A 27252-nucleotide genomic window follows, 5' to 3' on the forward strand; every position below is an offset into this window, starting at 1 on the left:
GTCGTTATTCCACATCTTCATATTGTTCTGTTTTCAACACATTTCTCTACACAAATATGGGAAATGTTGTTGTTGATTCATTCACCAGTAATTTTACAAGCAGCAGTTGCTTAATGGAGGAAACATTAGCTAACTAAACTTCTTTACACTGCTTCACAATATCTTCTTTCATTATATTCACATTTCTCGGCATAACTGCCAGGCATAATGTTGTTGTTTCTTGCACTTTCAATTTTAAAAACATCATATTCTTAACAGAGGATTCATAATTTTTTTAGAATTATTTTCATTGTTGCACATCTTCTTATTGCTCGATTTTCACGCACTTCAATGTACAACTGTGCGTAACAAGACTTCCTCTATTTAATTTTATTTTATTGCATTAGAATAGCTAATAGGTAAATGAATAAAAACCCACTTGATGAGTGCTGGCTACAATATGTTGTGTTCTACTTTTAGAGTACTTCCATTGGAATTTGTACAAATCTCAACCTTGTAGGTTCTTCTGAGCATAAGATACAATTATACTCGCCCATCAGGTGTCCTACTTTCTACTCACTATAATCATTCTTCTCGCTCAATACACTATATAGGTTGTATAAAACGATCAAGGTGTTTTTTCCAATCATTTGTGATCCCAAAAAATATAAAAACCAATTCTGCCGCCATACCATTTTTATAGCTTTAAACATAGAAAAAATGAAACACATCAAGATTATGCATCGAGGCTTTTGTAAGCTTCGGTAAAACTTAAGTAGCCAAGCATAAAACTACCATCAGAACTGATATCAAGCTCTAGTTAGCTTTGTAGAGCATCTAAGGCTACTATCTACATGACTCAAGGAGAATTTTGTGTGATCACAACCCTCCGTAAATAATCTTTATGTTAAATCTTTATAATTTCTTATTAGTGCGTATTTGAGTTCTCAATTTTTTCAACCCAACTCCTCTTGTGAATATTTTTAAGTCTTTCAACTCATTTCTTTTGGATATTCTAAAGTCTTTATAAATTTTTTGAGTGCCTACCGCCTGCATTTATCATTTAAATTCATTTATAAGTTGAAGTGAACTCCCATTTTAAATTTTCTACCAAATGTTATTTAGTTGTGATTCATCATAAAAGATGTTTGATTCTTGGTTAATGTATCTCAAAGTTATCTAAATTTGAACTCTCAATTTGGTTAAACGAAGAAGATTAGGCTAGGAAACGAGCTAACGGGCGGCAACATTAGATCTTTTTCACAACTGTTCAATTTTTTTTATGCAAGATCTTCTTTTTATTTTATGCAAAGTTGCATAATGGCATAATTTTGATTTTAAAATTCCTCACTGTTTGTAACACTGCAACCAGCAGCTCCGTTGTTTTATAGTTTGCTTTTAGCTACTCTTTTTTACTATTTTTTGCAGTTGCGTTGTTAATCAAACTTGTCTTTTATGCTATTAATTCAGTCCATTTATTTCTATTTTCTAACATATATTATTTAGTTGTGAATCATCATAAAAGATGTTAGATTCTATGTTAATGTATCTCAAAGTTCTCTCAATTTGAACTCTCAATTTGGTTAAACGAAGTAGGTTAGGCGAGGAGACAAGCTGAGGTGAGGCGACTGCAGAAATTTTCGCAACTATTTAATTTTTTTTATGCTGCCTCTTTTTTTAATTATTTTTTGCAAAGTTGCATTGCATAAATTTTTGTTTTGAAATTCCTCACTGCTGCAACACTGCAACCAGTAGCTGTTGTGTCTTTTACAGTTTGCTTTTAACTGCTCTGTTTTGCTGTTTGTTGTCAACTGCATCGTTAATTCAACTTCTCTTTATGCTATTCATTCACTCCATTTATTTCCATTTTCTACCAAATGTTAATAGTTGTGCTTCTTCAAAAAAGATGTTAGATTTTTTGTTAATGTGTCTAAGTTCTCTAATAGATTTTTCTTATTTCTTGCAGGCTTTGTTGATGTTTTGGATATCACTTGACAAAGATTGAAGTTTTAAGTTTTCTTCAAGACTTTTGTTCTTTTTTTTAGTGAAAATAGAAGCTTAGAAGATGCACTAACTCATTATTAGTTTTCTATGAATGTTTTGCAATACTTTGGATGTTATCTATGTTTTTTAGTTTCGCAAATATTGAACATCATGGAATGTTAACTAATTTATTATAACAATCATAATCTTATCTCTATTCTTGCACCCTCTAATATGACATTTGTGGATAAATATAGACTCTTTGTGTTGTTAATGGCTCTAGGATCAATGGTGGTCCATTAGATACCACACTTATTGATTGTCTCTAATCAATCTAGCAGTAGAATTAATGCTCGTCTCTAATGTATAGGCTACGACTAGTAATCATGCTAGACGGTAAAGCTATTTTACGACCAGGTTGTTGTTCGTATTTAAAACTACTCTAAGACCAGTTTCTTAATGGTATCTAAAGACCTAATTGTATTCTAGGACCAGTTGGTACACTGTCTCTGGAAATTTTCTAAGACGAGGTTGTGGAAGGTCCCCAAAAGAGGTTTAACAACTTCAATACCAAGATATAAGTGCTCTATTTAAGACTAAATTTGCAGTCACTAAAAGGAGTTCACGACTTGAGTTTATCCCGTCCTAAAACATTTAAGGGACCAGATGTTTTACCTCATCCTTATTGACCACTAGCGACGGAAGTATTTAGGACGAGTGGCGACCAGATTCTTCTAGTCTCGATTGCTCAATTGAGACCGTAATTAAACTTTTAGAGACTAGATTTCCCTTCCTTAGAGACTGTTTTTCTTGTAGTGAATGTTGGAATAGTTGGTCCTCACACCCTACACCTACTTCCAAAATAGGTAAAAGAAATATGTAGGATTCTACTCCTAGATTTGAGTATTCTTGAGATAAGTTGATTTGAGTTCATGAGTTCCTGTTTCTTTTTCAAATTAAATTGTTAATTATTGAACTGCCATATGTTATGCATTAAGATTCTTGAATTGATTCATTCATATATATACGTCAGCATGAACCCTATGACTTGAGTATTTTTTAGATTAGTACCATCGTTGAGTTTTGAGTACTTAGTTTCCATATTGCTATTAAGATCCCTGAGTTGAGTCGTTCATGTCCATAATTCTATATGAACCCTATGAATTGAGTGATAAATCTTGAGAAGTTTTTAAAGCCAACACTTAGTTTTAAACTAATGTTTTTGAGAAAGTAAAGATGAGTTTTGAGAAAAGAATGATGATTAGTATGATAATCGAGTATGTAATCAATGTATAAGTAGTACGGTACCTAGATATACCATCAATGTTTATGCAGTATGACTTTCCAAGTCATCAATGATCGTATTAAAATCTGATTTTGATATTTTTTTTAGAAAGAATTTTCAAGTATGAATTGAGTAAGAGTATAAGTGGACTAGATATTCCTAGTTATTAATTTTTACATTGATAAAATTCCTAAATGATTTATGATTTCAAAAGATATTTTAAGAGTATTCAATCTTTTAAGAGGGAAGATTGAGCAATTATCTCAAACAATAGAAAGATTTATGCATTCAAACATATGAGTATTATAGATTATTGGGAGTAGTATTGAGCATCGATATGGAGACGAGTTCAGACAAATCAAAGTCCTCATAAAACATGTATCTAACATGGTTAAGGGATCATACTTTTTAAATGAGTCCTCATTGCTTAGAGGAGACATTTAGTTGAGGTGTTCAACATCCCGGCAAAATATAGGACAATTCTGGTAGTGTGAGCGAGACGTTGTGTCATCATTTAGCTCATAGTGATGGTTTTCGATTATAGAATTTTCCAATAGAGTTGAAGTTTACTATTATATATAACTTATTATGTTGAGTTCAAAGATGAGAAAGTATTTTGTAAAGCTTTAAATATTTAACTCTTTAAAGTTTGTAAAGATCACTCTATCCGCTCGTCAGCATTTGAGTGGGATCTCGTTGTGTCTGGAGGACTTCAATTTTATGAAATGTTGGTATTAGTAGCCTTTTGAGTCTTCGTGGTTCTTGTCCTGACACTCGTCTATATATAGTAGAGGCTACACATATAAACAGTTTTCGAGAGTCTTTTAGTTTATTTAAAACTTATGTTTCATAGCCATTATATCTAGCTTAGTTTTAAGATTCAGTAAATTGTTTTTAAACACTTCTTCTAATTTGATGCTTATATATGCTTGAGTTATTCTTACGCTTGTAGTCAGTCAGGATAAAGGTTCGCTTGAGAGCCAGGAATGGTTCTCGAGTGTCGGTCATGTCCAGGTTATAGGCTCGGGTCTTGACATTACAAATAAGATGAAGTACATCCTTGTAGTGGTTTACTATGTGTTTTAATTGATGGATGTTGTTGCTATTTCAAACAATGGAGGAAAGACTATCACTACATTCGTGTAAAAGAATATCTTCTCTAAATTTTGTACACCAAGGTCAATTACTAGTGATGGACGTTCTCGCTTTTGTAATAAGTTTCTTAAGGTGTTTCTTGAGAATTATGGTATTTGGAATAACTAAAACTATGACTTTGGAAACTTTCTCATTATTATCTTACATGATGTATGTTAAGTGGCTTATGTAGGGATTATTGGGGTTCTATAAGCCATGTTATGCCTAAGTTATTTGACATGCATCAACAATGAAAAATAAGACGAGAATAAAAAAAGACGAGTGATGCTTCAATATGTGTATGTTTTATATTTCGTAATCAACAACACTCCTACAGATTGAGTGTCTACAAATCGAATCTATTAAAGTAACCCAACCAAGGGTTGGGTCGTGCCCCAAGGAAGTCGTAGTGAAAGTAGTAGCTAATTAGAATTTCGTTATAAATAGTGATGGCTCAAGACATTTTCGAGTATTAAAACAAAATTTAAATTCAATTTGTGACACCAAAGTGTCATATATCAATACAGGGTTTTGTCACGAGTAGTAAAACAGCAAAAATAAAGGAGAATACAAGTATGGGAGAGAGTTCTAAGGGTGTGACCGCAATATATGTTGACACAAACTAATGGGTACATCATTTTGATAAGAAAATTCGCAAGACAATGGTGTCTAGACTAAGCTTTAGTAAAAGTAACTTCCCTCTTAGGCAACTTACCCCATATCAAATGGGTTCCTCTAAGACACGCACTCGTCTAGATTAACCAGCCTACGCCTTATCCACACCCTGACCTTTTGATAGAGGGTGATTGGATATGGGACTAGGGCTCACTCTCTCGGGTTAAACCTCATGCCCACCCACTCCTTAGGCCATGAGTCTAGTGGTCTTGGTTACGTGACCTCCCTCTCTGGCAAGCCAAAAACACATGGGCGGTTTTGTATTTGCAACTAGAAGACCACTAAATTAAACAACAACCAGTAAGTGAAATCACTATTAAAATGCATCTAATCCTATCAACAAGCAAGACTCAAAAATAATATTAACACGTATTGCTAAATCACACCGCAAGAACGGGGGGTTTTAGCCACAAATAAAGCAATAATCAAATATACTTCAAATGATAAAGGAGTCAAATGGGTATAAGAGATCAAACCTTATAATGGCAAAGGAAGGTAAATGGAGAAGACTCACTTCCAAGATTGGAAGATAAACTTCTTTCTTCAAGATTCCTCAAAACGCTCTCCAAACTTGAGGGAAAACTTAAGAACAAAGTTTCTAAAATAAAATATTAAGTGTTTAACGTTTCACATTCTAAAATTTATCTTCAAAAAATCCTCTAAATAATAAGAGAGGTTAGTTATAAGCTTCAGATTTAGTGTTGCACCCCTCAAAACAAACTAGGATAAACTAGAGCCTCACACTTGTTTTAAGAGTTAATAAATTTAATATAAGGTGTGACACAGCTTGTACTAGTTGGTTTGAAGAGATTAGAAGTCAAACATCAAAGGACGACCAGACGTCTGGAAAGTAGTCTTGTGTGTGCTAGTGTGCCTTTGCATGTTTCATGCATTTTGATGCGCCGTTTGGAGTCCTAAAATGAGTTGAAGAGACCCTTAGCATCTAGATGTTCATGTTTAAGGTTAAAACTTCTGGGTACGACTCCCCAAGGACCACCTTAAGGGTCCTTGAGGAGGACCCAAACTGTTATATCTCGAATGTTCAAGGACCTAGGCTAGAGTCTCACCAAGTGTCAAATGCTTTAAAACAGTGTTTCCAGGCTTAATAAAGTTAATTAACTTTATTAGGAAGTGTTAAGGCCTAAAATTCAAAGAACGGCCACAACGTCTGGAGACTAGTGAAAGTGACTTAGTGTGCCTCTAGGTTTGTACGGGGTTTGAAGAGTCGTATGAGGGTCAAACTTTGTAAAAAGACCTAGGTAAACCTTAGTGCATTTTTACGGTCAAAATGGTTGGGGAGACTAGGGAAAGTGACTTAGTGTGACTTTAGGTTTGTACGGGGTTTGAAGAGTCGTATAAGGGTCAAACTTTGTAAAAAGACCTAGGTAAACCTTAGTGCATTTTTAGGGTCAAAATGGTTGGGTACGACTACCCAAGGACCACCCTAAGGGCCCTTGAGGAGGACCCAAACAATTGACCCTAAAAGTTGTCAAAAAATAATGTGCAACCATTAGGGGATCGATAAGCCGTCGATGAATTCACGCCCCATAGATGGTGCTCGTTAGTATATACTTATAATCCTTCCTTAGGGCCTCCCAAATGCATTCTTTGTCCCAAACCATGCTTGACCATTACGGTTTGTTGGGATAACAAGGCGTCGACGAGGTCTCGTCGATGGATCCCTATCTCACTGCCTCCACACGGCTTAAGTGGGGGTTGTTAGGTAATTAAGTAATAAATTATTATGGTCGGTTATAATTAGTTAGTTTATGACTATTTAAGCACCCTAAGTCATTAAACTAACTTAACACCTCATAAATCCCAAAAATCAAAATAGCTCCCACTTCTCTCTAGTTTCTCTCACTACTCCAAAGACCCCCATTGAAGTTCAAGGTAAATATTCTATAGGGATTAAATATCAAGTATTTATTTCACCAATATTCAAGGATTCTTAAGGTATGGAAGCTATTCACTCTTGGTACTTCTTTCCCCAAGAGGTTCTTCAAAGTTTTGTTTTCAATTTTCTTGAAAAATCTAGTTTTCATCCAATTTCGAGGGTCTACTTTCTACATTGAATTGTGTAGTCTTAATTAAATTATTGTGATGATTTATGTATGTTTATGTGTGGATTGATGTATCCCTTAAATCTTTTCCCTAAATCTCTATAAAGACCCATGAATTCTCTTCTTCTCCTAACCCTAACTTGTTAATTGGATTGATTATGATTAACGGAGATGAAAATGAATGTGTTCTTGCATAATTTATCATTATATGGTGATAATGATGGAATATTTTGGTGAATATCATGGAATTGGGGGTGAGATCTTTGATGAGATTTTTGGAAGCCATTGGTAAGACTTTCAAGATCATGAATACTCTATTGTATTAATGTTGGAATATTCTTGATAATGTTGTTCAATTGAAGTATAAATAATGACTTTATGAATGTATGATTAGATATGAACATGATGGATATGAGTTGATGATAGTTGAATGATTATGAGGATTGGAAGTTATTCTCTTGTGCATCTTATTACTATGATTATGATGTAATGTTTCACTAAATTTTGGGTAGTGATGATAGGATTTTCTCATTCTATACCTAGGATCTATGATCATGTTATACAAGGGCTTAGTCTCCTAAGAACTACGTTATAAACTAATGTTAAGGATGACTTAAAAAGACACTTCAAAAAACAAATTTATCTTAGTAACGAGCAAACTAGACAATGAGAGGTGTCCCTTTCCATGAGGAAGGTAGGTTCACCAAAGGTCTCATGAGGTGGAAAGTACAATGCGGATTACCATAAAGAGAGTTTCTAGTAACAATCTCCTAGTTCCTTGACTATGTGCCCCCATCGGAAAACTAGCTAGTGGATCCATGTAGATGTTATTATGATGTATATATCCTACCTTGAAAAGTTGGATGCCCTTCTTTCAGAGTGAGGGGTTGAAACCGGATTCCATTTTTAGCTCACATTGTCTGATGTCGGTTATGGCAAAGTTTCCCGAAAGTAAAATGAATGAATGAAAGTAAAAAGATGCCTAATAATTAGGATGACTTGAGTGGTGTACTAGTGTAGGTAAGGGAATGGGACTGTACCAATATATTTCTCATGTGGACCTTGAGGGATTAATTCCTAGGGTGATTTCTTTATATAAATATGTTATGAATGAAATTCATAATGTTGAGTCTCTATAATGTTGGTCTCATATGAAGTTTGTTTCACTTGATATATATATATGTTTTTGGTCTAGAATGTTGTATGAGGTTGAATACACTTATTATGATATTATATGATTTAAGAAATGCTTATGGTCTCTTTGCTAGATTACTTATTTTATGTGGGGTTATGGGGCTTCACATAGACAATGCACTAGTTGACTTGAATTTGGATTATGGGTAAGGTCATGTAAGGTATTGATGAAATGTTGCTTATGGATTTATTATGATGTTGTTAGTGAACATGTAATATGAAAATGTCTTATTTGACTATGTTAAGTACTTGACTATATTCTTGAATGTGCATGAAATCTTTTAAATTAACTTAGCATGCTTATAAACAAAATGTCCATTTGTTCATATTTTCAAACGATTTACTTGCATATGTTTCCGTACTTAGTACATGTGGTTTGTACTAACCCATATTCTCTTCAATTTTCTTCACCAAGTGTAAGTTCAGGCCATTGAAGGTATTTCACTCCTTATTGAAGAACTTGGATTGATAACCCCGAGTTGGTGAGTCCTCAAGTCCGAGGATGAAGAATCTTAACTCTAATTTTCATGTTTTGTATTTTAAAGACTTCATTTTATTTCTATATGAGACATATTGTAATGTTGTAAGGTATATGTCCCAAATCATGTTCTCTTATGTTAGATAGTTATGTGAGACGATTGTAGACTATTATCGATATATGAGATGTCTATGTGAAATTCAAATGTAAAGTTTTAATTCTTTCGTATTTTCGTTTACCTATGAAATGTGATGATGTATGGTAAGGGATTGTCTAAGGCCTCGAGGATGAAGATGCCAGTTATGTCAAGGGGGTGCTCCTCATTCGTGACAAACGTGGTATCAGAGTATGAGGTTGAACAATCATAGAATGTCTCACAAAACCACATCTATGTAGATTCTTGTTCATAATTGTGAAGTGCACCACACTTATGAATGAGAGGCTATGTGATGCTTAGGAAATTCTCACTTCTTTGGTATTCTTAATTCATGCCTCAAGAATCTTAACTCTATGTGTCCTTTTCTTCTAATCCTTTTCTTGTGGTTATAGTCTATGACTACTAGAAGGGAAGCCGCAAGAAGAGTTGAAGAGGAGATTGTGAATGTGGGAGTCCCTTTCCTAGGTAACCAAGCTCCTCCTGAAGAACAAGCTCCACTAGGTAACCAAGTTCCTCTTCATAGAACAAGCTCCTCTATGACCAAGCTCCGGTCAATCCTCTGGCTATGACAGATGGAGATATAAGGATGGATTACGTCAACTTGTATCAAACCATGACTACCAAGTTCAATTCGTAGCTGCACAAGCTCAAGATATGGTGGTTCAAGCAAACCAGGAAGTTGCACCCTGTGTGAATCAAAATGCTAGTACCATGGCTTCTCAATTGAGGGACTTCTCAAGGATGAACACTCCCATGTTCTTTGGGTCAAAGGTGAATGAAAATCCCCAAGGCTTTATTGATGAGGTTTATAAGATTTTGTATGCTATAATGGTGAGTTCAAATGAGAAGGCCGAGCTAGCCGCCTATCAACTCAAGGATATGACCCAAACTTGGTACACTCAATTGAAAGACAATAGGGCTTCGAGACCGGGTCCCATAAGTTAGGTAGTATTTAGGAGGGTATTTCTCGATAGGTTCTTCCCAAGGGAGAAAAGTGAGGCAAAAGTTGAAGAGTTCATCAACCTTCATCAAGGAGGTATCAATGTTCAAGAATACTCTTTGAAATTCACTATGTTGTCCAAATATGCCTCTTCTTTGGTGTCCAATCCTAGAGATGAAATGAGTCATTCTGCGACGAATGTGTCCAATGATCTTGTGGTAGAGTTTCGTGTAGCAATGCTGCATGACAACATGGACATTTCTCGTTTGATGGTGCATTCTCAACAAGTTGAGGAAAGTAGGCTCAAGAGGAAGAGTAGGGAGTTCAAGAGGGCAAGGCCCCATGATGGACGTACTTCTAAGGGTAAGTTTGAGATACAAGACAAACCAAAGTTCAAGTAGAGATTCTCCAACCAAGTCCCTTCTAATTTTCCGAAGTCCCATAAGGATAGGGTTCCTACTCCTAGGTCCCAAGAAGGGAAATGTGGTAGTTCACCAAGTGAGGTCCCACAATGTGCCACATGTGGCAATAAGCATGTGGGTAAATGTTTAATTTGAACGGATAATTGTTTTGGTTGTGGAAAGAGTGGGAATATGGTTAGGGATTGTCTTACGACCAAGAAGCAAGGAGGGGAGAGTAATCAAACAAAAGAAAGTGGTGTTATTTCCAATGATCCTAGGAGAACCGCTTCTATGCTCTCAAGTCTAGAGGTGACCAAGAGGTTTCTCCGATGTTGTTACGGTTATGTTGCAAGTATTTTCAATTAGTGTTTATGCATCGCTAGATCCCGGTGACTTTGTATTTTGTAACTCCTTTAGTGGATAAAAAGTTTGATATGTTTCCTGATGTCTTAGTTGAATATTTTTTTGCTACCCCGGTGGGTGACTCCGTTGTTGCAAAAAGATTCTATAGGGATTGTCGCATATTATTGTCAAATAGGGTTACATTGGTTGATTTGGTAGAACTGATATGTTGGACTTTGATGTCATATTGGGTATGGATTTTTTACATGCTTGTTTTTCTTCAAATGATTGTAGAACAACGATAGTTAAATTCCAATTTCCTAATGAACCCGTTTTAGAATGGAATGGGGGAAACTCAATCCCTAGAGGTTAAATCATTTTCGTGGCAAAAATCTTGTAAGATGATTTCTAAGGGATGTCTCTATCATATTATGATGGTGAAGGACCTTCAATCCGAGACTCGTTCATAAGAGTCGGTCCATGTAGTGAAGGAACTTCCGGGTGTCTTCCAAGATTATGTTCCCGGAATTCCTCCTGAACAGGAAATAGATTTCGGCATAGATTTGATGCCAGATACTAAACCCATTTCAATTCATCCTTACCAGATGGCTCCGGCCTAGTTAAAAAAATTGAATATTCAACTCAAGGATTATCTAGATAAAGATTTTATACAGCCAATCATTTCTCCATGGGGCACTCTGGCATTATTTGTGAAAAGGAAAGATGGGTCTCTTAGAATGTGTATTGACTACCGACAAATGAACAAGGTTACTATTTAGAATAAGTATCCTCTTCCTAGGATTGATTATTTGTTTGATCAACTCCAAGGTGAGAGTTACTTTTTGAAAATTAATTTGAGGTTAGGTTATCACCAACTAAGAGTTAGAGGAGTTGACATACCTAAAGCGGCTTTCCAAAATAGGTATATTCATTATAAGGTGCTATTCATGTCTGTTGGTCTAACTAATACACCGACGAGCTTTTATGGACCTTATGAGTAGGGTGTTCTGGAATTATGTTGATTCATTTGTAATTGTCTTTATTGATGATATTTTGGCATAATCTAAAAGTGAGGATGAGCACATAAGTCATTTGAGGTTAGTATTGCAAGTCCTCAAGGAATATCAACACTTTTCTATATAGTTAGTGTGATTTTTTGTTGAGATAGGTTGTTTTTCTTGGTCACATTGTTTGAAGCGACAATGTAGGAGGACGCTCGTGTATATGAAAAAAAATTTTGTAATTGGGCTTTTTCTTTCCTATCAGAAATGGTATATAGGTCGATCCAAAGAAAGAGGAGGTGGTTAAGAATTGGTCTAGACCTTTGACTCCCACCGATATTCGAAGATTCTTGGGTTAGCCAAGTATTATGAGAGATTTGTTGATGGGTTTACAATTACTCCTTCTCTTTTGAAAACCTTAGCCCAAAAGAAAGTTATGTTTTAGTGGTCGGAAGCTTATGAGAGTGGTTTCTAAATGTTGAATATAAGCTTACCTCCGCTCCGATTTAAACTTTATTAGAGCGTACCGAAGAGTTTGTGGTGTATTGTGACACTTCTAGAGTACGTATGGGTTGTGTCCTCATGCAACATAGTAAGGTGATAGCATATGCCTCTACACAACTCAAGGTGCATGAGAAGAACTATCGAACTCATGATCTTCAATTAGCGGGCGTAGTGTTTGCTTTGAAGATATGGAGACACTATCTATATGGGGTGCATGTAGATGTGTTTACCGACCATAAGAGTCTCCAATATGTATTCACTCAAAAGGAGTTAAATCTCCGACAAAGAAGATGGTTAGAACTCTTAAAGAACTATGGTAAGAGTGTCCTTTACCACCTCGAGAAAGCAAATGGTGTTGGAGATGCTCTAAGTCAAATGTCAATGGGTAGTTTGGCTCATGTTCCCGATGGTAAGAAGGAATTAGTGAAGGTGTGCATAGATTTTCCCGGTTGGGTGTTTGGTTAGAAGATTCTCATATAGAGGATTTCATGGTTCATCTTAACTCTGAGTCACCTTTAGTGGTTGAGGTGACGTCTAAGCAACATCTTGATCCTTTATTGATAAAGTTGAAGGAATCGGTTCTTATTAAGTTTGATGAGTCATTCTCCGAAGGGGGAATAGTGTATTTAGGTACCAAGGAAGGTTGTGTGTACCGGATGTGGATGACCCAAGGAGACAAATTATGGAAGAAGCTCATGGTTCCCGATATTCCATTCATCCGGGTGGCACCAAAATGTATCATGACCTACAAAAGATCTATTAGCTGAACGGTTTGAAGAAGGATATAGCGGCGTTTGTGGCCAAATGTCCTAATTGTCAACAAGTGAAGATTGAGCATCAATGACCAGGAGGATTAACTCAAGATATAGCTATCCCTACTTGGAAATGGGAAGATTTTTCTATGGATTTCGTTGTAGGTTTGCCTTGTATGCAAAGGCAAAAGGATTCCATATGGGTTGTTGTTGATAGATTGACAAAATCTACCCATTTTATCCCCGTCAAGGCTACTTATTCAGTGAAGGACTATTCTAGGTTGTACTATAATGAGATAATGAGTTTGCATGGGGTTGTCTTGTCTATCATCTCCGATAGGGGTCCCTAATTCGCTTCTAGATTTTGGAAGGCATTCTAAAGTGTGATAGGTACCAAGGTGAAATTTAGTACCGCATTTTATCCACAGATGGTTTGGCGGAACGAACCATCCAAACCTCGGAGGACATGTTGAGGGAATGTGTTATTGACTTCAAGGGTAATTGGGATGATCATCTCCCATTTGTTGAATTTGCCTACAATAGTGGCTATCATTCAAGTATCGCCATTACACCCTTTGAGGCCCTTTATGGAAGGATATCTAGATCTCCAATTGGGTGGTTTGAGGTAGGTGAGTTTTCTCTAATAGGTCCCAAATCAATCTATGAGGTTTTGGAGAAAGTTTGACTCATAAGGGATCGTTTGAAGGCGGCCCACAGTCGACAAAAATCTTATGCCGACAAGAGAAAAAGGGTCCTTGACTTTATGTTAGGTGAGTTGGTCTATTTTTAATATATCACCCATTAGAGGGGTGATGAGATTTGGTAAAAGGATGCGCCTTATTAAGCAAGAAAGGGGAAATTGAAGAAACGGCCCGAGCGACCAGACTTAACATAAATGTAGCCACTGGAGCCATTCATAAAAGGGAGGGAAGCTTAGTACCCGGTATATGGGGCATATAAGGTTGTGAAACGCATCAGAAAAGTTTACTATGAGTTGAAATTACCTATTGAGTTGGATTTGGTGCATCAATGCTCAAAAAGTGCATAGGTGATAAGGTGTCTATCCTTCATCTAGAAGATTTAGAAGTCGATGATAACCTTTCCTATGAAGAGGTCCCGTTTGAGATCTTAGACCGGCAAATAAAGAGGTTGAGAAATAACAAAGTAGCTTCTGTGAAGGTTCTCTAGAAGAACCTTTTAGTGGAGAATGTTACTTGGGATTCCGAGACCGACACGAAATCCCGATATCCATCTTTTTTCCTCCTCTTCAGTCAAGGTTGAGGTTAGTAACTTCTCAAAATTTTTGGTTTCGAAGGGTCTTATGTGGTTTTGAAACTTCTATGATTTTCCCTTCATTATGCATGATCTTGTGAAAAAAAATTCATGTTTCATATATATCTTGAACTATGTGTCTTCATACTTGATAATACTTGATTATATGTTTGGTATATTGATTTATGTGATATTCCTTGTGAAATTTCTCAAATGTGAAGTTATGAGATCATGTAGTGCTTCTTGTTGAATATGTGGAGCCATATGGAAAGGTGAAGGACATTCCTCCTTGTATAATGTGAAATTGTGAAATTACAAAAAAAAAATTGGTAGTTTTCATGATTCTATCTTATAAATGGTGCTTTTTTGTGTTGAGAAAGGAGTGAATGTTGTTGGGGATATGAAGGAGGTGATTATGGTGTCATGCGAAAGGTCACAAATTGCAAATGATATTATTGATAAATTAGACGACAAAACTAATAATAAAAATCAAAATACTATTATATCAAAACTAATATAAAGAAAAAACATTGAAACTTTAGAGAGAATAAATCTCCCCATAAACGAAAGTCTCTAAGCGACTACATTGTTGATGTTATTGTTATTGATATGAGAAGATGAGCCTTCAATTTATAGATCTCCTAACTTTTTCTCTAAGGAAAAAATAAACCAAATATGGAAAAATATTACATTTTCCTTCAGGAAAAGTAAAAACATTTATGGTAATGTTTTGTCTTTTCGTTGAGGAAAAAATAAAATTCTTATAAGGTAAGAAAATAAGGGCAAAACCCTAACAAATCTCCCCTTTTGGCTGGATTTTCTTGGCAAAATTTGATCCACCTTCTTCTTTGTTTGATAAATCTTTTTCATCACAAAATCTTCATTGTTGTTGCTTTCCATTTGTTAAAAATAAGGTTTAAAATATATGGATTGAAAATGGTTTTAAAATATTTTGTTTTTATTTTTAAAAATTGCATCAACATGAATGTTTAAAATATGGTTGAAGCTTCTTCTCTACATGTAGCTTGAAAAAATCATCATTATCATCAAATTTGTTGCAAATTGGTTAGAAACACTTGAGTCTCTTCAAACTCCTTCAAGCATTAGATCATTGAACCATCGGATCTTCAGACCATGCGCTCTGATACCACTTGTTGGGTCATAGGATCGCTAAAACATATGCTCTGATAACACTTGTTGGGGATATGAAGGAGGTGATTATGGCGTCATGGAAAGCTTACAAATTGCAAATCATATTGTTGATAAATTAGAAGACAAAAAATAATACTTAAAATAAAAATACTACGGAGAAGGGTCTAAAATACCCTTATAGTATTAGAATTGGTACAAAAATACCCCTCGTTTATCTTTTGGCCTTAAAATACCCTTGGGGTAACCTTTAGGGACCTATTTTGACCTTTTGGCTAACAGACTACTTAGTCAATATATTTAATTATTTCATTTATTACGTGGCATGTTGCAATTGGTTAGAAATTTAATTAATGAAAATCTAATTAGTTTGACCCAAAGCACCCTATCCACCCGGATCCACCCGACCCATCTTTCAAAATACCCAACCCATCCAAATAAAATATCCAGTACCCATTTCTTTTTAAAAAAAAACCCTAAACATTTCCCCCGTCATTTATTGCTTCTTACATGTTTTATCGGATTTTCTCGAGTGAGGTATGTGTGTGATTGGTATGTATGACTTCATTAGTCCCAATTTGTGCCTTTTTGTTTGTTTTGTGTTGTATTCCATGTGAATAAATAATGTTAGGTCCCTATAACTTTACTACCTTTATCTTTATATTAAATAATGTTAGTTTCCCAATAAGTTGTTTTGTTTATAGCTGACAATTCCTTTTCACTTTTTATGTCTTCCATGTGAAAAATTTGAAGAATGATCGAAAAAGTGTATTTAATATTTAACTATGGGGGCAAGTGGGTCCTTTCTCCTCAAGTTGTATACAATAAAAAATTTAAATGAAACCTGGTATGGTTATGATGTGGATTTGTTGTCAGAGTTCATTCATAAATGTGGGTTTAGGGCTGTGAAACAAATGTTAGTAACAGGGCCAACTGGTAGGTATTATTTGCTTGAGGATGAATTCAAGCATTAGGACTCTACAATCCGCTCTGTCTAGCAAGTTTAGTGTTGTTCAATTATTTGTTGTAGATGATGGTGAAGCTACTGTTGTTATTCCTAATATTTGTGACCTGAACAAGCCTTACCCTGTTGTGCCAGTAGAGGTAGCAACAGATTGTGAAACAAATGAATAGGATGAGGATCAGAATGAACCTATTCCTAGTGATTACAATAGTGATGAGTTGGAAGTCTTTAGAAAGTTAAAAAAAGAGAGATCAATGACAAGCTAGACAGATTCTTAGAGTTGGAAAATGGTATGTGCTTTAAAGATCTTAAAGAAGCTAAACGAATTGTGAGTTTTTACTCTATTGTTAGAAAGGTTGCACTTAAAGTTGAAAAAAGTGACTCTACAAGATTGAGATATTTGTGTGATATTGGTTGTCCATTTGAGTGTTTGATATCTGAAGATAGGAAAAATCAATGATTCAAAATTAAAACCTTGAAAACCAAACACTCATGTGGTGAAAACGCTTTTAAGAATAGAAGAGCTACTCAAGAAGCTTTAGCACACTACTTCAAGAAAAAACTTCAGAATAATCCAATACAGTGTTAATGATATGAGACAAGATTTGGATGATAATTTTAATTTGAATGTTAGTTATTCCAAGATGAAGAGGGTTAAAAGGCTCGTGTTAGAGAAATTGGAGGGTAGCTACATTGATGAATTCAATAAGTTGGAGGGTTATGCTCAAGAATTGAGGGACAGCAACCCTGGTACTGATGTTATCATAAATATAGCTAGAGAGGCTTTGGAACAAGGAAAAAGAAGATTCTTAAGAATGTATGTATGCATTCAAGATTTAAAAAATGGATGGAAAGGAGGTTTGAGGCCTTTTATAGGGCTAGATGGGACCTTTCTAAAAGGAAAATGCAAGGGAATCTTATTGGTTGCAATGGTAAAAGATTCAATGAAAGACTTTTATCCACTTGCTTGGGCAGTGGTGGACAGAGAGACACTTATAACATGGAAATGGTTCATTGAGATGCTGAGAAATTCTCTAGACCTGGCAAATGGTGAAGGAGTAACATTCATGTCTGGTATTGATAAGGTAGTTGTTTCTGATTTTAGTAAGTTTTTTATTTCAGTTAAATTCATATACAAATAATACTTTAACTTGTTATGATTTTTACTGTTACAGGGGCTACTCAATGTTGTTAGCCAGGTGTTTCCTAAAGCACATCATAGATGGTGTGCAAGGCACATAGAAGCTAAGTGGAACAAGGATTGGAAAAGTGTACAAATGAAGAAGTTAATGTGGTGGTGTGCCTGGAGCACCTATGAAGAAGAATTTCATGATCAATTGAAAGTCATGGGTGGTGTGTCTAAACAAGCTGCAAAGGATTTGGTATGGTACCCTGCACAAAACTGGTGCAGGGCTTATTTTGACACAATCTGCAAAAATCATTCATGTGAGAATAATTTTACAGAGTCATTCAACAAATGGATTCTAGATGCAAGGGCAAAACCTATAATCAAGATGTTAAAAATATTAGTATCAAGGTGAGTTGTTACTGTTTATAATATCATCATTTATATTACCTTAATATAACTGATATTTTATATATAGGTTAGATTAATGTGGGATAACACTGAAAATTAGAGTTTGAAATTTTTATAGTTTGGTGATTTTGAGTTTTCATCTCACAAAGTTGTACTTTTTCTTATTCTTTTCAATTTCTGTTGCTTTTTGTTGTGATCTATGACCTTGTTTCTCTTTATTTGAATCTCTTAGATATTTACAAAACCAACTTATTAGGAATTGAATTTTACATTTGAGATTAAAGCCTTAAAGAGCAATGTTCAATTCTGTGTAAATTTATTTCCATTGATAGATCTACTATTTTAATAGATATTACAGAATATAGCTTAATGTGATTGTTATATTGATAGGTAATGTTGTTCTTACTTCTGTATTGTTATATAGATTATGAATAGGTTGCAAAAACTTGAAGAAGAGGGTAGAAATTGGAATGGAGAATTTAGTCCATATGCCATGGAGTTGTATAATGATTTCAATATCATTTCACAATGTTGTCAAGTTCAATATAATGGAGACCAAGGATATGAGGTAGTTGAAGGTGAAGATAGACATGTGGTGAATCTTAATAGGAAGAAGTGTACATGTAGGACATGGGACTTGACTGGTATACCATGTCCTCATGCCATTAAAGCATATCTTCACGACAAACAAGAGCCACTAGATCAATTGAGTTGGTGGTATTCCAGAGAAGCTTACATGTTGATATACATGCATAAAAGATGTCCTATGGTATGTAATTTTCTTTACTTGGTCAATATTTACACTAGTTAATTCAATATCTAACTAATTTTGTCATTTTTATAGCTTCAAAGATCAAAACAACCAGCCCAAGATGTGCCAGTGTCAACACCCCAAGCCATTCAAGAAGAATCTGGTATCATGTCTACTCCTTGCTTTATTGCTTCTTCAAGTCAACAGAGTAGCCAACCTGATGGTCCTTCAATATCAAAAAAAAATTGAAAAGAACCCTACTGGACCTTCAAAGTCAAAGATAAAAATAATTGTTGATGAATCTGAGGATGGGCAACATGTTGAACCTTCAAGTGCAGTTGCTGATGAGGATGGAGATGAGCATGAAAGTGAAGACGAGCAGACAATTCTAAGGCCAAAGGCAATTTCTGAAGCTAGGACTAGGCTTCAAGCTAAAGAGATGCAGATTCGACCAACTGGTACCAGGAGGATTGACTTCAAAGGAGATGATAATGGTGTGAGCATTCCAACTAATCTACCATATTCACCAAGAAAATTGGCATGGAAAGGAAAAGAAGCTACGACTTCAGATCATTTGACAATTGAAAAGGAGAAAAGAATTGGCAAATTGAAGGCAAAGAGGGGTGGGAAGAAGTAGTTGCATTATGAAGCTGTTTTTTGTTTTCTGGTGTTTTGTTATGGCATGATGAAACTTTAATATTTTGACTTTTTTGATGTTAATATGTCTTGAACAAGTGTTTGTAAATTTTTGTAGGTTCAAAATATATGACAATGCCATTATCACTTACTATGTGGTTGTTTTGTTTTTCAGATGCATTACGTATGTTGCTTGATGGTAGTTTTAACAAATCTTGTGAGTTGTGAATCCCTGGTGATATTTCCTTTTAACTAGATTGAGTTGTAAAAATTTGCAGATTGCACTTTTTGCTATAAAATTTGCAGATTGTAAATTCCTGTAAAAATTTGCAGATTGATGTAAAAATTTGCTAATTGCATTTTGCTGTAAGAATTTATAGATTACAAATTGATGTATAATAGCTGTAAAAATTTGCAGATTGCAGATTTTTATAAAAATTTGCACACTGCATGTTGCTGTTAAAAATTGCAGATTGCATATTGCTGTAAACAATTGCAAATTGCCATAAAAATGTGGATTGCTGTAAAATGCAGATTGCTAAATGGTAAAATGCAGATTGCAAAGAACTTCTTCATTACAATCAAGAGATTAACACGATTGCTAACAATTTTCCACAAGCAAAACACGATGACATTACATTAGTTGTAACCTGCAGATTGCTAACATTACATCAAAATACAAATGACTACACCACACTACTATAGACCGACTAAACACTAGTAGAACAGAGCTACACCAAACATGATATTTTGTACACAAGGCTCATCATTACCAACAAGAGAGGAAGAAAATCACGAACAAGATAACATTTACGCGAATGATAAAATCTTCCATGCTGAAAGGTTTCTCCTGAATGGCATTACTATAGTGGTATTAACTTGACATTTTCCCTCATGGACAAGGTAAATATTGGTGGATGGATGTATGTATGTACGTTCGAGATTGATTTTATGGAAAAACAATGGGAAATGTATGTTTTGTTGGCCCTCGAGGGCAATTTCGAGAATGAATTTATGGATGGAGATGGTACCTATACGGGTATCAGTGGGACGGCCTGGACCTCCACCATCACTAGATCTCAAGCCATCATCGTTTGATCCTCGAGAGAAGTACTGGACTAGATTTCCAATAGAAGGATCCAAGATTACACCTCCTCATGCATCTTGTGAATTCAGATAGAAGGATTATTGTTCGAAAGTTTTCAGGTATGGTTTCATTTCTATTACATGTTGAAAATGATGACTTTATAAAACGTTTAAACTAATTATCATTCATTGTAATGGTCCTCAGGGCATTAAAGATGCTATTCGAAGGGGATGCAACTGATTATATGATATAGATCTGTGATAATGATCCTTTCCGAAAGCTTTGTTCCCCTGAAAAAGTGGAAGTTTTTTCTATTTGACAAACAATGATCGATATATGATCAAAACAATGAAGAAGGCAGAAACAAAAGTAAGTCTTTTTTTGCGTAGATCAATATTTCCCCTTTTGAGGAACATTATGAATTTCATTGCCACCAATTTCCTTTGGTTTATGAATTTCAATTGCCACCCATTTCCTTTAGGATTTTTTTCAATCGGTTTCTTTACTTCCGAATTGAATCTAATTCAATCTTTTGATTGTGAGTCATCAATGACACATGACTTGGAAGTTTACTATCGATCCAATCCAATAACAACAAGATAATGAGCCAAGATGACAACATTTGAAGAATCGACGTGACATCCAACATTATCACGAGTCATAGCAGTAAGATATTTTTACTATCTATTCACACTTAGAGACTCAACTTATTGACTCAACTTGTTGAGATGAAGAAAATGAAGAAGATGTCAACATGAAAACAACACAAAACTTAACAAATCTGATGAAGAAGATGAACTCCAAGAGAGCTCCAAGAACTGATGTAGTTGGGGGAAAATGTTTTGGGTTTTTTTAAAAAATAAATGGGTAATGGATTTTAATCGGTCGGGTGGATCCGGGTGGATAGGGTGGTTTGGATCAAACTAATTAGATTTTAATTAATTAAATTTCTAACCAATTACAACATGCCACGTAATAAATGAAATAATTAAATATATTGACTAAGTAGTCTATTAGCCAAAAGGGCAAAATAGGTCCCTGAAGGTTAAACCCAAGGGTATTTTAAGGCCAAAAGATAAACGAGGGGTATTTTTGTACCAATTCTAATACTATAAGGATATTTTAGACCCTTCTCCGAAAATACTATTATACCAAAACCAATATAAAGAAAAAACAATAAAATTGTAGAGAGAACAAATCTCCCCATAAACAAAAGTCTCTAAGCGACTACATTGTGTATGTTATTGTTATTGATATGAGAAGAGAAGTCTTCAATTCATATATCTCCTAAATTTTTATCTAAGAAAAGAATAAACCAAATATGGAAGAATATCATATTTTCCTTCAGGAAAATTAAAAACATTTATGGTAATGTTTTGTCTTTTCTTTGGAAAAATAAACTTCTAATAAGGTAAGAAAATCAGGGCAAAACCCTAACAAATGTTTCCTCCTTTGTTATTAAATTATTCTTATGCCTCATAGGTTGCTGGGGCTGCTGGTCTTGAGTCATAGTTCCAAAAAGATGGTTAAAGTGACATTCGAGGACGAATATTTCCAAGGGGGGATATTGTTATACCTCGGAATTCCAAGGACCTAGGATAGAGTCTCACCTAATCTCTAATAATTCAGTTTTTCCAGGCCTAAATAAAGGTAATTAAATTAATTAGGAATCTTTAAAGCTAACTATCAATGAACGACCACGATGTTCGGAGACTAGTGAAAGTGACTTAGTGTGCCTTTAAGTTCGTACGGTGTTTGAAGAGTCGTACGAGGGTAAAACCTTGTAAAAAGACCTAGGGTACACCTTAGTGCATGTTTAGGGTCAAAACGTCCATGTAGGACTCCCTAAGGACCACCCTAAGGGCCCTCGAGGAGGACCCAAACAATTGACCCTAAAAGTTGTCAAAAATAGTGTGCAACCACAAGGGGATCGACGAGCCGTCGATGGGTTCACACCCTGTCAATGGTGCTCGTGAGTCTATACTTGTAATCCTCCCTCATGGCCTCCAAATTTCAGCCCCTGTTAGAAACTACGCTTGACCAGTACGGTCTGTGGTTGGGACGAAGGGGTGTCGACGGCGTCTCGTCGATAGACCATTGTCTCACTGTCTCCACACGGCTTAAGTGGGGGTGGTTAGGTAATTAACTAATTATTTAATTAATTAATTAATTAATTACTGTCGTTTATAATTAGTTAGTTTAGGACTATTTAAGCACCCTAAGTCATTAAACTACCTAACACCTCATAAAACCCAAATAGCTTCGATTTCTCTCTAGTTTCTCTCACTACTCCAAAGACCCCATTGCAAATAAAGGTCAAGCTTCTGTACGGCTTCAATATTAAGGATTTCCTTCATCAATATTAAAGTATTCTTAAGGTATGGAAGTTATTCACTCTTGGGACTCTTTTCCCCAAGTGGTTCTTCAAAGTTTGGTTTTCAATGTTTTTGAAAAGTCTAGTTTTCATCCAATTTCGGGGGTCAAATTTCTAAATAGAAGGGTATACTTTCTAAATAGAATTGTGTAGTATTTAATTTTATTATTAGTCATGATCTATGTATTTTTATGTGTGTATTGATGTATCCCTTACAGCTTTTCCCTAAATCTCTATAAAGACCCATGAACAATCCTCTTCTCCTAAGCCTAAATTGTGAATTGGATTAATTATGATTAAGGGAGATGACATTGAATGTGTCCTTGCATAATTTTCCATTATACGAAGATAATGATGGAATTTTTCGGTGAATATCACGGAATTGGTGGTGAGATCTTTGATTAGATTCTTGGAAGCCATTGGTATGATTTTCAAGATCATAAATACTCTATTGAATTAATGTTGGTCTATTCTTGATATGTTGTTCAGTTGAAGTATAAATGATGAGGTTTTGAATATATGATTAGGCTATGAACATTATGTATATAAGATGATGATAGGTGTATGATTATGAGGGATTGGTAGTGATTCTTTTGTGCATCTTATTACTATTATTATGATGTAATGTTCTCACTTAATGTTGGGTTGTGATGAAAGGATTTTATCTTCCTAGAACCTACTAGCTATGATCATGTTATACAAGGGGTTAGTCTCCTAATACCTATGTTATATATTAATGTTAACGATGACTTAAAGATACTTCAAAAAATTCGGATTAGCATAAAGAGAGTTTGTAGTAACAATCTCCTTGTTCGTTAACTATGTGCCCCCGTAGGATAAGTAGCTAGTGGATCAATGTAGACGCTATTATCATGTATATTTCCTACCTTAGCAAGTAGGATGCCCTCCTTTCGGTATGAGGGGTTGACACTGGATTCCTTATTTAGCTCACATGGTCTCATGTCAGTTATGGCGAAGTTTCCCGGAAGTAAAATGAATGAATGGAAGTAAGAAGATACATAATAACTAGGATGACTTGAGAGGTGTACTTCTGTAGGTAAGGGAATGAGAAACTTTACCTATACATTTCACACGTGGACCTTGAGGGGATAATTCCAAGGGTGATTTCTTTATATACATATGTTATGAATGAAATGCATAATGTTGGTCTCATATGAAGTGGGTTTACTTGATATATATATATATATATGTTTTTGGTCTAGAATGTTATGTATGAGGTTGAATACATTTATTAGGATGCTATATAATCTAAAGGCAATATTTATAGTCTATTTGTTAGTTTACATAGTTGATGTGGGGTTATGGGGCTTCACATAGACATTGCACTAGTTCACTTGAATTGGGATTATGGGTAAGGTCTTGTATGGTATTGATGAAATATTGCTTATGGCTTTATTATGATGTCGTTAGTGAACATGTAATATGAAAATGTCTTATTTGACTATGTTAAGGACTTGGCTATATTCTTGGAATGTGCATGAAAGCTTTTAAAGTAGCTTAGCATGCTTATAAACAAAATGTCCCTTTGTGCATATTTTCAAATGGTTTACTTGCATATGTTTCCATATTTAGTACATGTGTTTTGTACTAAATGATATTCTCTTCTATTTTCTACACCAAGTGTAGGTTCGGGCCATTGACGATATTCCAGTTTTTATTGAAGAACTTAAAAATTGATAACCCAAGTTGGTGAATCCTCAAGTCTGAGGATGAAGAAGCTTAATTCTAGTTTTCATGTTCTCTATTCTAAAGACTTTTTTAATTTCTATATGTGACATATTGTAATGTTACAAGGGCTATGTCCCAAATCTTTTACCCTTATGTTAGATGGTTGTGTGAAACAATTGTAGACTATTTTCGATATATGTTAATCTATGTGAACTTCAAATGTAAAGTTTTAATTCTTTCATATTTTATTTTCCAATTATAACACTCCAAAAAGTAAAGACCTAATCTAGAAACTAACGTGAGTGTCTAAAGGTTTAGATATTGTTTTATGACCTAAAAATTCATTCCAAAGTTTTAGAGCGGAGACGTCAAAGGACGTCCATGACGTCCGGAAACTAGCCTATTCGAACTAGTTGACGTCATTATATTTGGGGATGGTTCGGAGGGTCAAATGAAGTCTAAAACTTGTAAAAATACTTTGGTTAGGTAGAGTGTAGTATAGAGAGTCTAAATATCCAATAACGACGGCCTAAGCACCACCCGAAGCGTCATGGAGGAGAACCCCAACATGGGTGGGCAGGCTGCCGAAGCAGCCTCCGAAAGTCAAGAATCAGTGGGCTGCTTCGAGACGCGCAGCCCACATGGACCTCACTGTCCCAAAATTTATTTTTGGGAAATAAAATGCGTGTTGACCCCGTGAGGCGGAGCCACTTCCCAATTCAGTAAAATCATATTTTTGACATTTAGACTTCACAAAAAGACCAATTTAAGTGAGGGGTATTTTAGGTAATTCAGGGAGTGATTATATATAGCCTAAGTTTAATTTTAAAGTCAATTTTCACTAACCCAAACCAAATTCCCAAAACAAAATCCAAAAGCTCTCACCTCTCTCTACTTTCTCTCTCCCCAAATTCCTCCATTGAAGAAGAAACAAAGCTTGAAGAAGAAGGTCAATTTATCTAGGGTTTCACTTCAATTTCTTGGATTAATCTTCATTAAGGTATGGATTCTTCACTCTTTGGATTCCTTTCCCAAGAGGTCCTCTCAAAGTTGATTTCTAAATTACCCAATTCCATGGGGTTTTCCAATTCTTATGGATTTTGTTCTAAACTTCAAATTGATGATAAATTGTGATTTCCTATGACTAATTGAGTATAGATTGTTGATTAATTGATGTTAATTGATGCAGTTTGATGTTCACCATGTTCCCTTCCCCGATTTCCCAAATCTTGGATCTTAGTCATGAATTGATATGAATTGAAGAATGAATTGATTATTAGACTTGTTTTATCTATTATAATTCATGTATGGATTGACTAGTGTAATGTATGGTTTGAATTGGATCTAATTCTTGATGAATTCATGATGAACCCTATTTGCCCTAACCCTAGGTTATGAATTGATGTAATTGCGATAGTGATGATCCAATTAACCTAGTTCTTGTGTTAATTACTATTGATTGATATTACTACACCTATTATTGGATGTAATTTGTTGGTTGATTGTAAGGCCATGATGATGGCTTTTTAAGGATATTTGGTAAGTCTTCATGATCCTAACCTTTACTTCAAGTATGATGGCTTGTGATTGGTGATGTAGTTCAATTGAAGTATACCTTTTGAATAGCCTACATAGGTGTTGGTATGATGTTGAATTGAATGTCTTGACTATGTGATTATGAGATTTTGCTTAAGATGAAATGATATAAGGTTGGTGATGACTTGCCTATGTGCCTTGTTATGAAATGATTATGATGATGTGCTAAACTCACATATGAGGGTTGCCATGAAAGGATATTCCCATGAAATCCTAATGAGCTAATGACAATGACTATACAAGGGATTAGACCCTATGACCTAAACTAAGTGATGATTAATAAATAAAGACATTTCAAAAGGGACTTAGCTTAGCATCGAGTGAACTTGACAATGTGAGGTGTTGACTTCCCAAAGAGAAAGATTTACCCTATAGCTCCATATGAGGTGATGACTACCCTATGAGGGATACTCACCCAATAGATTCCCATGAGATGAGGATCCAATACTATAGGCATGTAGAGGGTTCCTACATATCTCCTAGTTGTAGAACTATGTTTCCACCATAGTAACACTAGCTAGTGGATCCACCTAGAAAGATATCTTTATGTTAGGTTCTACTTTGGCCGGTAAACCACCTTCCATCGATGTAAGGTATTACAATAACGAATTCCACACTTGTCTCTTATGGTCTATGTCGGTTAAGGAAAATGTTCCCAAAAGTAAAATTAAGTAATTATGTGAACTCTAGATAGGTTGACTTGAGAGGTTGGCTTAGACTAGGTAAGGGTATGGGACTCTACCTAGGCATTGCACTAGTTGGCTTTGAGGGAAGTCCTAGAAGAATGTTCTTATGATATAATGATCTTATGAAGTAAATGTTATGCTTATGTTGACTTTACATGTTGATGATCCTATATGATGTTAGTTTCATTATGAACATGTTATTGGTCTATATTGCTAAATATGGTGATGGTTATTATTGATGATATGTTGTGTTGATTTAGGCATTATTTGTGATCCTTTGTTTGGTTTACTTGATTGAGTAAGGTTATGGGGTTTTGCTTGGTCATTGCACTTGTAGGCTAAATGGTGGGTAATGAGTAAGGGTCTTGCCCATATTATGATGTTATGAAATCTTGTATATGTTGACTTGAATATAACTTGTTGATGTTGGTCTTGTGTTGTACATGGGTTTGACTTATGGCTTATGTGAGTATTGTCTTATATGAGTTCTTGATTGTGCATAAGATTTTTCGAAGTACTTTAGCATGGTTTTGAACAAATGTCCCCTTTAGCATGACTTCAATTGTTTTATGTGCATATACTCATACTTAATACAAGTGTGTACTAACCCCATGTTTATGTTT

At 35.1% G+C, this 27252-nt stretch overlaps 2 pseudogenes; both read left to right on the forward strand.

The window, feature by feature from the left end:
• The first annotated feature begins 16063 nt into the window (after positions 1-16063).
• On the forward strand, positions 16064-17814 carry LOC107013333 (annotated as a pseudogene).
• A 755-nt stretch (positions 17815-18569) lies between these two features.
• Positions 18570-19198, forward strand: LOC107013334 (annotated as a pseudogene).
• The last annotated feature ends 8054 nt before the right edge of the window (positions 19199-27252 follow it).

Source organism: Solanum pennellii, chromosome 3, assembly GCF_001406875.1.
Source record: "Solanum pennellii chromosome 3, SPENNV200".
NCBI classification, from domain to species: domain Eukaryota; kingdom Viridiplantae; phylum Streptophyta; class Magnoliopsida; order Solanales; family Solanaceae; genus Solanum; species Solanum pennellii.